We start from the raw sequence: 14,476 nt of genomic DNA, 5'->3' as shown, positions 1-14,476 counted from the left end.
CAGGAATGAGGCAGTCATTGCTGGCTGGAAAATTGCCAAGTAAATTATTTGTTGTTTTTACAGTTCATTGGACAGGAGTAATAATAAAAGCAAAGCAAACCCTACATTAAAACAGCATATTATGGGATATAAGTACAGGGTACTTTGTTGCGATTCTTTCTCCCCTTTGGTCAATGGAAATTTTTAATTCTAATAGTTCCTCTGAAGTAGCTCTGAGAACGTTTTACTTTTTCCTAGTCAGGATTCTGAAATGTCAAAGGGATGAGTAAATGTGCAAAGAGATTGTTTACCAGCTGCTTGCTAAAGCTACGTGTATTTATTAGGTGTGCTAGATAGACTTGTTTTTCAGTGAGGAGGTCACAGCTGTGTACCGAGTGCTGAAGCACAGGTGTAACAGCCTCAAAGGCCCATCTGGCTAATCTGAATACGGCTCTAGACAAATGGCATAGGCAGATATACTCTAATACATTTCCATTAGGTGAAGGCAAATTTTAGGCTTCATGAAAGGATTCAACTCCATTAACATCTATGGAGTTATATCTGCATTAACCAAGTCTGAATTTAACCCTGGAAATAAATTACTATCTTTTCCCAGCAGTTACCCTTTGTAGAATCGGTCTGGTTTGTTTTTCTACAAGCTACTTAATAGCCATTCTCTCCCTTAGGAATGGGTTTCCACTGAGCACAGAGGGATGTTCTGGATCTTCACAGCCCTGTGAACTTGGTTCCTGACAACAGTGCTTCAAGGCTTGAGACACCTGAGAGCACCTGTCTATTTGTATCTTCCATATTAATATGGGCCTTAAGGCCCACCCCGCTAACTAATATCCCCTTTGTGGGGCCAAAAGGTGAAAGATGCAACTAATTTCTTGTGACAACAAAAGCAAACACAGGATAGGAGTGATGTCCTGAGAGTACCTAAGTGGTCTGTAGGCCAAGTTCTCTTCTGAGCTTGTGCTCTTTAGTGGTTACTCTGGATGAAAAGGGGATTTTTTTTTCAACATCACAAATTGCCTTTATCTCATTCTCTAGGTAATTTGCCTGGCTACAAAATGTTACAAGCTTTGAACACTCGTGTAGTGAGTTGATACAGTTCTGACCACAACCTCTTTACAACTCTGTAGCACATACCAGCAGTTTGAGATGAATTATCATACAGCATGGAAACAGAATGCATAAAGGGATATACTAGTTCAGGTTCTTTCCACATACCAAGTTCTGCCCCACAACCATGAATGCTGGCACATCACACCCAACATACAGCATAATGTGGTTGTCCTCTTCTATCTTAGGCTTTCATTAATGCAAAAGAGTTAATTTACAGTGATTGTTTCCCTTCACTCTTAGCATCTTGCTGAAACATACCTTTTGGGCTGGATCCTCAATTGAAATCGAGGGAATTAAGCTGATTGAGGGTAGCTGACCCATTGCTTCATGCTTTTTGCTGATTTGAGCTGACCTGGCTGCATTTGGCTCATATTTCAAATATATGTTGGGTTTTTTTGCATCTGTAAATGCCAGAAATAGTTTTTCTAATAAAATATTAATGTTGGCTCACAAAGTGACAGCCATCATGGAAATGCTCCAGGTCACTTAGCTGCTGCTTCCAACTTCTACTGAAGCAACATGCTCCTGAGGGTGGCCTCTCAAAGAGCATATGCATCTGTTCATGAGCCAAGAGATTAACTGGCTTGCCAGGGTGGGTGCAGAGGGAGGACATGATTCAACATAATCAGCAAGACTTTTCTTTTCACAGCATGAGCGTGCAAAGGGAACTCTGAAATGTTTCCCACTTCCCACCCCAGGGGGTCAAAACCAATCTGCTAGCTGTTTGGGCTATATATGTTTAATCCTTAACTAAGCTATGGAGGAGCTCACGTCATTTCAGGTACTTATGGAAATATGCTAGAAGTGCTGACAAAAGCTGAATATCAAGGCACCTTGAGAGCCACAAATAGGGAAGATCTGATAGGAGATATATTTTTGTAGGGCCCTAAAGTCAGTTTTCATCCTGAAACCAAGGTTGAGTGCATGATAAGTTCTCTTTTCACACTGATGGAATATTGTATAATAGATGCTGTTTCAGCTACATCTTCCACCTTTTATATTTCAAACTTTCTATACCTTTTTTTTATTCAGGAAACACATAATATGAAAAAAATAATCAAATGCTCAGGAAATATGAGTAGACAAGAAATACAGAATAAATGCATCTGCTGCTGGCAGAAATTGTGAACAGCATAATGGTTGATCAAGGGAAATCAGAAAAGCTATCATCATCCATTATCTTTTTGTGCTTGAAGCCAGATTTGTAAGTACTTTTTCCAGCATGAATGCTGGCACCTATGGCATATAGATGTATGCAGGATCCTTTTCCAGTGCCTGCACTGTCTCACCTCATGTTCTTAAATATAAGGTAGGACACTAATATCTCCTGGGTATAAACTTTCATCATAGGTACTAATTTCAAGATGAAAGGATATTAAGAGTAAGCAGAGAGCTTAAAAAAAATTTAAAAAATAGATGAAAGATTGATCAACAAAGAAAGCCTGTAGTTTTGATTCCTGGAAGTGTAGAATAATATGCAAATTATCAAAAGCAAATCTGTATTTTACATTACAAAGGATATTAAAGCAAATAATAAAGGCTTATTAGCCATTCGCATAAAAAGAGAACAAGAGAAGAAATATATACGCTCTGTAGCATGATGGGTGAAGATTAATCTGGATATAGCCCAGAAGCTAAATGAAGACTTTGCCTCAGTTTTCAGTTATATTGAACATGGAGGCTAAGACTAAATGACTAATGGGCACAAGGGTATGGAAATGGAATTACTACATCCTGGGTGGAAGCTAAACTCAAAGGGCACATCCACACATGCAGGCATGTGAGCTTGTAGCAGCTCAGATAGGAGTGGCACAAATTTGAGCCGGGGATTTTTGCCTCAGCACATGTGCCAGGACAAGCACTTCGGTGTGGGGCAAATTGTGCCACTATGGGGCAAAATAACCCTGCCCAGCTCCTCCCAGATCTGCAGCCAGGGGGAGCTAGAGCCTGGATTGTGCCCTGCCCCACCTTTTTTCTGGGAGGGTTTTTTTTTTTTTTTATACCTGGATATCCAGTTATCAAATTTTGAGCCTGTGCCACAAATACACAGCATGGGGAACATTTTTTTGTTCCCAGCATGCCTCTTGCTGTGTCTCAAACTGCTTTGAGATGTGACAAGACGGACGTGTGGGCTCATCTGGATGTGCCCAAAGTAATTCACGTACATAAATCAGGAGGGCCAGATAATGTCCATACTAAATTCTGAAAGATTTCGCATCTGAATTTGTTACGTCCAATATCAAAAACTTTTCTTTAAATCTATTAGGCTGTGTAGTATGACATGAGCGGAGAATAGCAAAATATGCTATCTCTGTATAAGAGAGGTAAAAAAGGTATCTGGGCAATGGGAGCCCATTAGTCTAACTTCAGCAGTATGCAGAACTGTACAATGTATTTAGAAACAAGCAATTCATAAGATGGCCATGGAGATTAATGGAAAATGAGATAAACTGCAGTACAAATTTACCAAAGGTACAATGTACCAAATTAACTTGATACCTTTCTTTGAAAAGATCAGTGATTTTATACACAAAGGAAATGTAGTACATTTCATAATCTGCCTGCACTTCATGAGCCAGTTCAGTTACAAAGTTTATTCTGTGCTATATAGAAAATTATTGACTAAATTGGAGAAGATGAGGATTCGTAGAGGAATTATAAAGAAGGAAATTAAATGTCTCAAATTAAAACAGCAATAATTAGTGATGAAGAGTATCAGGATGCTCTGCCCTTTGACTGTGGGGCCCCTCTCTGCTCTCTACAAAGTTTGCTGTTGACTAAATCCTGCTTCAGTGTCGTGCTCTTTGGATGTGCTTTGCATCCTTTGGTAGAATATTTTCTGTTTTGCATGGCATTCAACTTCTCTGTACGGTCTTAAACATGCTTGCTTTATCACCAGTTCTGCTGCCCTACTGAGGGAGGGAGGGAGGGAAGCCATTTTGGAAGGAGCCTTTTTAAAGCATTTCTGCCGCTTTCCCTTAATGGTTGGACAGAAAACTGGACCTGCTTTCCTACTTTTGGGGCAACAAGCTCACGAGATTGAGGGACTGATAAGAATAGCAGCTTTGTTCTTGGCAGACTCATTTAACTCATAAGAAAAAACTAGCCTGATAAGCACTGACGGCAGACAAGGCGTGCATTAAACTCCTGGATGCATTAAACTCCTGGAGGATAGCAGCCTCCATGCAGGACAACTAGAAACCTTTGAGTAGCTGTTTGGAACTATTGATTTGTAGCCCTCTATTTGTCTATTATGCTTGTACCTGTTTTTAAAAACTGCTACTCAAAAGAATTTGAAATAAGGGCCAAAATTGTTCCTCAGAAGCATATTTGCAACTCTGATTGATTTTAATCAGTGCTTTGAAGAAATTGGAGTGCAATTTGGCCTTAAACCATTGTGCAGATATCCAGTAAGCAAAGAACAATTTTTTTTATAAAACGTTAGTAACTAAAAATGCTCAACAACTGCCTTTGGGGATCTGCCCAGAACACGATGCATCAACTTGCTTTCTTTATTATCTTCAGACAATAATGGATCATTCCTAGCCACAAGTGAGCTTGTTCTGTCATTGTCAGTATCAATCGTGTGATGGTTCAGCTGGAATTTACTAGTGCTTGCTGTGCATTAATTCATCTAACACTTACTGCTGTCTCTTATCCACTACAACATGTTTCCCTGTTACTTGGAGGAGATACTCTTCCAGCATCAGCAATGAAACTGCAAACAGTAATACTGGTAGGTTTAAATGAAAAGGATTGTTTCTTGAGTGTGGAGACACTGTATTTTTTCTGAACAACCTTCACAGTAGGCATCCTAAAAGTACGTTGATTGAATTGGCCATGTTCTGCTCTCAGCACTCTGCATTTGGACAAATTGCCATTTGGAGGAGAACACTGCCATATTTTTAATTTTTTAAACATAAAACTAGAAGTCTCTAATAAACTAAAGGTGGGAATTCATCATGAAATTCAAATGCAGATTTTTAACACCTCATGTTCTAAAGATGTCTGAACCATTGTGTTCTAAGATAATATCTAAATTAAGTGTCTGAGAATCATTGCACTAAAGGTTAATTACTTTCTCTGTGTACTTCTACCTTTGTTTCTGATAGATGAAAGTTCTGAAACTGAAAAATCTTTGTTAGTAGCTGAACTAAGGAATGGCATCTTCTGAGGGCCTTGTTATACCTTACGCTGGAAGCCACAAAAACGTTGATCAATGTTAGTGCTAGCTTGGAGTTTGGAGCAGTCACACCCTTTGTCTAGAAACCTTTTCTGACTGCCCCCCATCTGCACAGCTGTGACTTGCCAGTAGAAGGCCTGGCAAGCAGAGGCAGGACCAGGAGCTGATGCTGTGAGTTACTACTAGAGGGCTGGTGAGCCAGGACAGGCTTCTATCCCTACTCTGCAGGTGGGGTGTGAGAGATCCTGGGTTACTGGAGGACTTCAGCTTGGGTGACACATCTGTAGGGAATGCCCACACCTTAATGGAACAGGAGCTGCTTAAGTGTGCATCAGAGATAATCTTGCCCTGGAGTGGCATAATTTTGAGCTGCATAAAGAGTACTTAAAACCACTTTAAGCTGTTAATGTGCGGACTATCCAAGGGCTAAAATTACCATGTAACAAGGCCCTGTTTCTGTCATCAGTAGTAAAAGTCACAGTTATTGCAGGTGTTTGAGCTATTCATCTCACAAAAAGAGATGAGCAAACACAGAAAATTCAATCGTTTAGGTTAGGTAACTTGACTATAAGTAGTTCTTTTCAGCTTCTTCAAGTTATGATTCCCCATTGCCTTCTGTCTTACTCATCCCTAATTTAAAACACACACACACATTTAGCACCATACTGTTATCGGGCTGCAATCCTATGGTTCAGCTTGTATAAGCAGTGCATTTTCAAATGTCTCTTGGCTTCCTCAGATAACGTTCCTATTTTCCCAGAGTCAATTCTGAAGTAGTCTATTTAAAATTGGCTATTTAGTTTCAGATTTTGTTTAAAGGAATGGGAATGGCTGAGTTTACATCATTCAGTTCTAGATCTGTACCTAAACTCCCACCTCAGCATTTATGAGTATTTGGAACCAGAGTTTTGGTTTAGCCCAATTTGGAGATGAGGGAGAGCTTTAGAAATTCTGATGGAGGTTCAAGACTGTATTTCAAACTATTTGCTCACCAGCTTTCTTCTAATCCACCCAGATTCTGTTTCCTGTTCAGGATCATCTCATAATTTTCAGTAATTGTTCCAAAAAAACATGATATGTTATGGCAGTGGTATATTCATATTGCTTCATAATAATTGATGCCAAGTCTGGCTTTTTCAGTTTTTGTAATGTCGAGGGTTTGGGGACATTATTTTTAATTATTCAAAATTCATACAAATAAGCACTACAAATTAGGTACGTCTTAAATTTGGTTTAGAAATACAATGTGGTAATATGTTTGCTTTACCATTGTCTGAACTGGTGCGTATTTAAGTGAGATGCAGTATATGATTAATTTGTGATTATATGACAGAATATTTTTGTCAATTTGACATTTTTGGCACAATAATATATAAAATATATAGCTATGGAACTGTATCTAATTATGACTTAATTATCATTTTAGTGTCCTAGTAAAGAATCGCATGCAAAGCAAAAATGACCATTTCTACTGCTGACAATATTCCTGTAGAAAAACACTGTTTTCTTAGAAGTGTATTTGGCCCATAACTTCTATGGAAAAAGGCCATATTACGCATTGCACTTTGAGTGGTTCAAATGTTGATCCATGTTAGTGCTACCTTGAGTTTGGAGCAGTCGCAACTTAAGGCAGAAAACCTTCTCTGACTGTCCCCCACCTATTCAGCTGTGGCTTGCTACTGGAGGGCTGGCGAGCAGGGGCCTAACTAGGAGCTACAGCTGTGAGTTGCCACTGGAGGCAGGCTTCTATCCCTGTGCTAGGTGGGAAAGTGTGAGAACAGGGTGGGGTGGGTAGGGCCATGAAGTTGGGAGGCAGAGAGTTAATTGGGTGAGGGTTAGTAATGAAATTGGAGGAGGAAAGGAAAGGGGGTGGAGGAAGGGTAGTGAAATGAAGGAACTCAGCCACTGAAGGATAAAATAAAGTAAAAAAAAAAAAAAAAGAATTAAAAAAGAAATAAAGAAGTAAATTAAAGGAGGTCTCATGTTTTAATAAATTGGGATTTGGGATTGTAGTATGGGGGATGCTGGTCATGTTTCCCAGGCTGGTTGACGGTTGTCAGTGTTGAGGGAAGATGCTTTTGGAGGAGCTATCACCCCTGCCCCAGGAAGGAAGCTGCAGCTCATGGGAACCATATCTTCCCCCCTACCTTGTTCTCCCCACCCGCCCTGCACCACACTCCTGGACCCATCTGTGCCCTGTGACCCGGCTAGCTGGCATGTGCTCTGCAGGCTGTTTGCACATGGTTACACCTCTGGGAGGGGGTTGGTTTGGTGCCAAAACTACCCCCATATAATAGCATTCAGGGGTTGGAAAGTTTGTCCACAAAAAACAGGAGGGAAGGGGAGGGGACACTATATCTTGGGATGCTGGAGTGGAGAGCACGTTATGGGGAATGGTCACACGTTAACTGAACACAAGCTGGGTAATATGGATCAGAGCAGGCAGGTTAACCCTTTCCTGCCCAGTCCCCTAGTGCAGACAGCACAGGCAGTGACAAGTAAGTGTGTGGCTGAGTAGTAAGGAGGGATTCTGGGGTGTTATGGGTGGAGCAGTGGGCCTCATCTGAGTCAGCGGGTGATGGGAGGGGACAGGGGGGTTTACATTAATGTTTGCCTAGAATGGCGACAACTTAGTCTAACATGAACTGGGTAACATGGATCGGAGACAATTCTGCCTTGGAGTGGTGTAACTTTGAGGAACCTAACAAGTGCTTAAAACTAGTTTCTGTTGTTAACGTGCAGACCAGGTGTTAAGAGCTCCAGGAGTCACCCCAAATTACTATGTAACAAGGCCCTGCAAGGCCCACAGTGGGAGTTCCTGCATTATATAAGACTACATGAAATTCAGCATGAGAGAGATACTGAGCTGGTTGTCAGATGCTGCTATGACAGTTTAGTTTCTTTAAGCGTCTGATCCACCAATTTTAGATCAATATATCAACTAACATGCATTTATTTTTCTCAGGGTCAATTTGTCCTATGGGCAAACTGGGCATCTACCTAGGATTGTTGACAACTTCTTCCTGGATAATTTGAGTAAAATCCGCTGACTCTTCAGAGTAGTATCTCCCATGGCCCAAACCCACTTCTCACCTCCCAATGCTTTACATGGACCTGTACACACCAGCAACTACCAACTCACATGCACAGAGCACCCGCACACAAAGCCACATACTCCCCAGCTGAACACGGACACCCACACACGCAGACACACACCGTGCCCGAGCCGTACACTGCTTTTAACTAGGTAAATCACACCACTCCTGTCAATCTTACCTCACCAAACATGTGGTCCCATGGACTGCCAATTACCCATCAATCACAGGTGACCACTCAGGACCGTAACTACCTCAGGTAAGTATTTCCCACCAAAGAGGTTTTATGTAACATTAGATGACTGTGCATGTTTCTCTTAGGAAAAGTAGGTCATGACACCATTAAAGTTGTCCCGTCAATGCTACCAGAACCTTCACACCCCTAGTCATGGTGTGCATGTGTAACATTTACACCATCACGTAACATAATAAGAGGCAAGGCCAGGAACCAGTTGTCACCATGGTGGCCCAACTGAAGAAATAATATTTCAATACTTGATGAGTGATCAGTTCATTCTGGTTGGCTGGTGTGGTTCATTAGTTCAGGTTTCAAGGGGGGCTTTCTGTATTAGACCTTTGCCGTGCAGTCAGAAATATAAAGTTTTAGTCAACTCTTCTATTTTTTCTCTGACAAATGATGAAGCTGGCAGCTGACTAGTTATCTACAGTTGCAGACACGGGAAAACTGTTTACTGGAAATTCACAGTCTCCATTGGATTTAATCACAAACTCTTTCCTACAGATGAGATATAAGAAACAAGCAGGGAAAAAATAGAGGTTCTCTGGAGCTTTGCAGGTGGTATGAAATGTGCTGCAAAGGCAGGAAGACAAGTTAATACAGACGTGCCTGGAGCATAAACACTGTGGGGTTCAGTGGTACAAGAGGATGCATTTTCCATGTCCTGGCATGACTGAGGGTTACAGTAGCCTGGGGAAGCTAGGAGGGCCCTGAGACAACAGATAGGGATTATAGAATCATAAAAAATAAGGGTTGGAAGGGGCCTCAGGAGGTCATCCAGTCAAACCCCCAGCTCAAAGCAGGGCCATCCCCAACTAGATCATCCCAGCCAGAGCTTGTCAAGGTAGGTTCTGAAAACCTCCCAGGATGGAGCTACCACCGCCTCTCTAGCTAACCTGTTCCAGTGTTTTACTACCCTTCTAGTGAAAAAAAGTCTTCCTAATATCTAACCTAAACTTCCTTTGCTGCAACTTGAGACCTTTGCTCCTTGTTCTGTCACCTGCCACCACTGAGAACAGTCTAGCTCCATACTTTTTCAAAACCCCCTTCAGGTAGTAGAAAGCTGCTATTAAGTACCCTCTCAGTCTCCTTTTCTTTAGACTGAATGAACCAAATTCCCTTGGTCTTTCCTTGCAAGTCATGTCCCCCAACCCCCTCACTATTTTTGTTACCTTCCACTGGCCTCTCTCCAATTTGTCGACATCCTTTCTGTAGTGGGGGACCCAAAACTGAACACAGTACTCAAGATGTGGCCTCACCAATGTTGAATATAGGGGAACAATCACTTCCCTTGACCTACTGGCAACACACCTACCAATGCATCCCAGGATGCTGTTAACCTACTTGACAACAAGGGCACACTGCTGGTTCATCTTCAGTTTATTCTCCACTGTAACCCCCAGGTCCTTTTCTGCAGAGCAGCTCCCCAGCCAGTCAGCACTCAGTGCATAAGATTGTTCCATCCTAAGTGCAGAACTTAGCACTTGTCCTTGTTGAACCTCATGAGATTCCTTTTTGGCCCAATCCTCCAATTTATCTAAGTCACTCTGAATCCTAAACCTACCGTCCAGTGTATCTACGATTTCCCTTAGCATGGTGTCATCTGCAAACTTGCTGGGAGTGTACTCTATGCCATCTTCCAGGTCATTGATGAAAACATTGAACAAAGCCAGCCCCAGGACTGACCCCTGGGGTACTCCAGCTGATACTGGCTGCCAAATAGACATTGAGCCATTGGTTACTACCCCCTGAGCCTGATGCCCCAGCCAGTTTTCTATCCACCTTACAGTCCATTCATCCAGTCCATGGCTTAGCTTGCCTTGGAGAATGCTGTGGGAGATGGTATCAAAAGCCTTGCTAAAATCAAAGTATACTACATCCACCAGTCTCCCTGCATCCACAGAGTCAGTCATCTCATCATAGAAGGCAATCAGGTGGTCAGGCATGACTTGCCCTTGGTGAATCCAGACTGACTCTTCCTAATCACTTTCTCCTCCTAGTGCTTAGAAATGGATTCCTTGAGGACCTTCTCCATAATTTTTCCAGGGACTGAGGTGAGGCTGACTGGTCTATGGTTCCCTGGATCCTCCTTTTTCCCTTTCTTAAATATGAGCATTATGTTTGCCCTTTTCCAATCATCTGGGACCTACTCTGATCACCATAAGTTTTCAAAGGTGATGGCCAGTGGTTCTGCAAATACATTGGCCAACTCCCTCAGCACCCTCGGGTGCACCCCATCCAGCCCCATGAACTTGTACACATCCAGCTTTTCTAAGCAGTCCCTAACCTTCACTACTGAAGGCTGCTCACCTCCTTCCCAGACTATGCTGCCCAGTGTAGTAGTCTGGGAGCTACAGCCGATAGCCCACTTTTTTTTTTTGGATGTCCTACATGGTCAGCTTAAATTTTGCTTATAGAGGTTACTCAGGTGGGAAAGATGGGCTCAAAGCTTCAGCCGCTTTGGTCAGCCAGCTCCTGAGTACAGATAGGAGTGTATTTTATAAAATTCTGCCTTTTCAGAAATATACTGTCCAAGGTTACAACAAAGTCTGGTTAAGGCTGAAGAAAAAATAATGTCTGCGGGTCCTTGCCTAATAGGCTTCTGGCTCCTCCATATGTTTTCTTTCCAAAAGGTCAGATGGCTGGAGGAGGGAAGGCACCACACAGGTTCTAGTGCTCCCAGACCTGATCTTCCTTGCACAGTTCTAAAACCAATGTTAAAATGAACAGAAACTGCTATAAAGCCATGGAGAGTTACACTGGAAAATCTCTTCCTTATTATGTCCCCTGTTGTATGAGTTATAACTTTACAGGGGTTTTTAATGAGCTATTGATTTATTCTGTTATCTTTGTAGGGATAACATACACAATGAGCACATCTACATGTGAAATCAATGTGATGCCATAAACTCCATCTCACATCACACCAGAGTTTATTACATGCTATGGAAAGGCTGGCTAGGGCACAAGGGTACTCCCATGTGGGGCTAACTGGCAGGCAGCCATTTTCTGGAAAATGTGCACTAACTTTATAGCTGGTTTCTATCTAGCTTTAATTTCCATCTGTAGCTGCAGCAGGAAGCCTTGCCAGCTGCAGCAGGAAGCCCTGCCAGCGGAGCTCCCAGCTGTGGGGGTGCCCCACACACCAATGCGGCTGGGAGGCCACAGCTGCTGCAATTTTGCAGCCTCAGCGTGCACCGTACCCCATCAGATGAGGGGGCGCTGAGCCATGGGAACTTGTTTATTGCTGGTGCAGAGAGAGCTCAGGGTCAGGCTCCCCCTGCACCAGCAGTAAGGTACAGTGGGATCTGATTCTCAATCCCACAATCACACCTCTTGCCATGCACATGTGGCATGACAGGAGGTGTGATTGTATGGATTGTGTATTGAATACCACAATGCCTTTATCTGCACTTTGAGGGGCCTCTTGGGTGCAGAAAATGTGCCTGTTTTGTATAACATTGCGTATGCCATATGCTACCAGCAGCCGATAACAATCCAGTAATATGAATTTAATCAATACTGGTCCATGCTTAAAATGCAACCCAGTCCTTCACTCCTTCTTCAATTACAAAGGTTTTGGAGCTATCTTAGCAGAAGTCTTATCTTGCTGCTGATTTGTAACTTGCCAGGACTTTCCTTAGAAATTTTTGTCTGTTCCCTTTTCTTCCTTTGGCACATATGCGTTTTCTCTCATGTGCATGCTCACTCGCTCTTGCTCTCATGCACACACTACAATATAATTATTACTGGAAATGATTCCAAGGAATTAGGTTCCACAATTTTACTCTTTGTAATGCTGTATGATAAAATCAGAAGTGTGTTTCCTTAAACTGGCTTTGTAGAACAAATACTATCTGTGGCTATTGGAAAGCTTTACAAGTCCTCTTTTAGGAAAGGAAAAAAAAGACTGGAACTGGTCTTTGCCAGAGAATAATTGTTGTGTATGATGACAGACATTCAGACTGCATTATCATTGTAGATGTATGACTAACAAAGGAGCACTGGGACTTTGTAGAGCTAATTATGCTGAGAACTCAGTGTCTTCACATGTATTCCTGCCAAAATTTAAATACTATGATTCATTCTGTAGCAAAACACAGACCGTTCCGCTGTACATGTTTAGCATGTGCACTGCATTCAGTTACAATCGGAACTTAACCAGAAACTGCAACGTGGGAAGGAAACTTTTCCTACTGATTAGAACTAAAGTCTCATAAGTATTGTTTCTAATCTTACTCCTGTGGATCACTGAGACCTCCAAGGTCAGTCACTTCAACACACTATACCTCATTTTACTTATGTAAGCACTTACCCCACAGGTTTGTAAGTTTAATGTACATTGAAAGCCTCTGACGAATGTAACCTCTTTTATTATTTACGTAGTTCATTTTCTATTAAAAGTTTATACAGAAATTCTTAAGCAGCACATATGTCTAAGTACTGTTGTAGACCGGGTCCGTAATTTTGTATTGCATGTTTCTTTATACACACATGCTCAGCCTATGGCTAATAGTTGCCAGGAAGAAAGCAGGGTAGCTTGGCACCTTGTAGGCTAATTAAATGAGAGATGTATAAGATTTTGTAAGCACAGCTTCATCGGATGCAGTGAAGGGACTGCGGGAAGCAGGGCTTCTAAATAGGAAACAGTGATTACAATGTCAAACGTAGGGAAGGGGGAAGAAAGTGGGGGATACTACTGGGAGACAAACAAAGCAGTTAACACATTGAGAGACATAGCTAATCCAGGTAATGGGGTAAGAATCTGTAGTCTCAGTTTAGACCATACTTAAGTGAATGATTTCTTGTTCTACAATTTCCCATTCAAGTTGGCCTATTTGGAGGTAAGTGATGGAACGTCCAGGGAGATTAAAGTGTTCTGCCACAGGCTTGCGTGTCTGTCTTGTTGTCAAGTTGGTGCTTATTCATTCTTTTGCATAGGGATGGTCCTATCTGTCCAATGCAGGCCAAAGAGGGGCATTATCCTTGCCACTGTAGCAACTTGTTACTGCTTGTTTGTCCCACTGAAACAAAATATCTCATTCAGTGTCATGGAGATGGAGGAAGGATGTTTCTGTGGGATGAGAGGTGTAAATTGTTTGTTCCTGCTATGTCACACTTGTAGGCCAATCCTGTTTTATGAACTGGCTCTTAACTGAAAATTTATCTATAATATTTTCTACTTGAATTAAAATAGCTAACTGTTGGAGCAGCCAACTGGCCATGTTCATTTACAATTTCTCTGAGAGCTGAATCACACGTCTCCACTCATGAAGTATATGTTAATGTGATGTTAAAGTTTTATGTTAATACTTTTGCATTGGCATATCAATAATCCCCATGCATCCCCAGACAGTATGTTGGCCATTGGCATATAGCTCTTGCTTTAATATTCATGTAACTATAAATGGCGATGGAAACAATCATGCAATATAAACACAGTTCTGTGGTCAGTTGGGAGATCTTGTCCCACATAATTTATAGCTGTGACTTTTTCACACATGTAGCATTAATTCATTCATGCCTGCCTGTGACATTTATATTTCAACAGATGGGCTTTCCATTTTAATAGTGACATCAATACCCAGACACATTGTATATTACTTCTCCCTCAGATAAAGTGCAGTACAAAGAAGAATCTTATTTTAATCATTCATTAAAAACATCATGGGGCTTTCATACTGACAAGTATATTAGTATCCATGACACAAAGAAAACTACTATTCATTATTGTTCTGTGACTACAAATGCTCTATACAAAGATGAATATAAAACAAGTTATTGTCTTTATATTACAGGGGACAAGATTTTAACTGTAATTTGTTTTTCTCTAGAACATAATGTCATCTGACC

The sequence above is a fragment of the Alligator sinensis genome, unplaced genomic scaffold (assembly GCF_000455745.1).
Source record: "Alligator sinensis unplaced genomic scaffold, ASM45574v1 scaffold60_1, whole genome shotgun sequence".
NCBI lineage: Eukaryota > Metazoa > Chordata > Crocodylia > Alligatoridae > Alligator > Alligator sinensis.
The sequence above is the reverse complement of the archived record's forward strand: the minus strand, read 5'-3'. Positions refer to the sequence as shown.